This window comes from Carlito syrichta, unplaced genomic scaffold (genome assembly GCF_000164805.1).
Source record: "Carlito syrichta isolate Samal-C Ts95f unplaced genomic scaffold, Tarsius_syrichta-2.0.1 Scaffold309198, whole genome shotgun sequence".
Lineage (NCBI taxonomy): Eukaryota > Metazoa > Chordata > Mammalia > Primates > Tarsiidae > Carlito > Carlito syrichta.
This window is the reverse complement of record NW_007253294.1, coordinates 298,262-300,241: the sequence shown is the minus strand read 5'-3', so window position 1 is coordinate 300,241 and position 1,980 is coordinate 298,262.

The window sequence follows — 1,980 nt, the reverse complement described above, 5'->3', positions numbered from 1 at the left end:
GACTGGAGTGCAGTGGCCTCTCCAGGCCACCGCAGCCTCCACCTGCAGGGCTCCGGCGATCCTTCCGCCTCAGCCTTCCAAGTAGCTGGAACTACAGGTGCGCGCTACCACGCCCGGCTAATTTTTTGATTTATTGTAGAGATGAGGTCTTGCCAAGTTGCCCAGGAGGGTCTCAAACTGTGGGCTCAGGCAATTCACTCACCTCAGCCTCCCAAAGCGCAGGATTACAGGCTGAGCCACCGAGCCTGGCTAGGAATTAATTTTAATTGTTTTTATTTATATTTATTTATTTATTTTTTGAGTTGGAGTCTCATTCTGTCACCCAGATTGGAGTGCAGTGGCCGCTCCCGGCCACTGCAGCCTCGACCTGCTGGGCTCCGGCGATCCTTCCGCCTCAGCCTTCCAAGTAGCTGGAACTACAGGCGTGCGCTACCACATCCGGCTATTTTTTTTTTATTTATTGTAGAGATGAGGTCTCACCTGCCCAGGCGGGTCTCGAACCCGCGGGCTCAGGCAATCACTCACCTCAGCCTCCCAGAGGTGCAGGATTACAGGTTGAGCCACCGAACCCGGCCCTTCTTATTATTTAAGCCAGTCTGAGATGTTTAAAAATGTTACTTATTACGGAAAGAAACCAACTGATAAATGTATCCGCTGTCTTCAGAGTCTAGATTGCAGAAATAAATGATTCCTCTTTTGCTGGAGTCAAATATCTTCCAGGCATTCGTTTCTTGTTTCCTATCTAAAGATCAGTCTTTCCCCCAAATGACTGACACTAAATACCCATCCTTTCAAGAGAGTCAATTTCAGACCCAATGGGAGTATGACCTTAGTCTCAAGAAACCCTTATCAGAGTCTGGCATGGTGGCTCATGAGGCGACAGAATTGCCTGAGCCCAGGGGTTCGAGACCAGCCTGGGCAATTTGGCAAAACCTGCAATAAGTCAAAAAATTGGCAGGGCATGGTGGCATGCACCTGTAGTTCCAGCTAATTGGAAGACTGAGGAGCAAGGATTGCCTGAGCCCTGCAGGTCGTGGCTGCAGTGGCTGTGAGCATGCCACTGTCTTCCAGTCTGGGTGAGAGTGGGACTCCGACTCAAAAAAAAAAAAAAAAGAAACCCTTATCAGAATACAATGGTTCTAACAGCTGCATAAAACTTACTTAGGGATGGACACAGTAGCTCAAACCTGTGATCCCAGTACTTTGGGAAGTGGAGGCAAGATGATTGCCTTAATACACGGGTTCCAGACCAGCCTGGGCAACTTGGCAAGACCTCATCTCTACAATAAATCAAAAAATTAGGCTGGGTGCGTGACTCACACTTATAATCCCAGTACTTTGGGAGGATGAGGTGAGAGGATTGCCTGAGCTCATGAGTTTGAGACTAGCCTGGGCAACTTGGCAAGATCTCACCTCTACAATAAATTAAAAAAAAATTAGCCAGACGTGGTGACACATGCCTGTAGTTCTGGCTACTTGGAAGGCTGAGGTGAATGGGGGGCCAGCCCCCCAAAAGAGATTTAGAGGGTCCCTGGAAGATGGGGCAGCGTTGGCGAATATTTTGGGAGAATAAAAGGGAAGAAAGAGACTGGACTCTCTCTAGTGCCGAAGCCGATTCTGTAGTAGGGATAGATATTGAAAGAAAGATGGAGGGATAGATATAAAGAGAAAGAAAGAAAGTGGACAACTGTTCAGTGAAATGAGCAGAAGCTGTTTATTGGGACCAACCGTGAGTCTCTTATCCCAAACTTTCACATGTTAAATCACAAGACTTTCACGTGAACACAAAGCCAGGTACGTGAGGGGTGTCCCCCACCCACCAGGCGTTTCCTTAGGAATGAGGAAGGACAATCCCAATTAAATCACAAGAGTTTTACGTGAACACAAAGCCAGGTGGGTGGAGGGTGTCCTCACCCACTGGGCGTTTTCCTTAGCATGAGAAAGTACAATCTTAATCAAATCACAAGAGTTTTACATGAA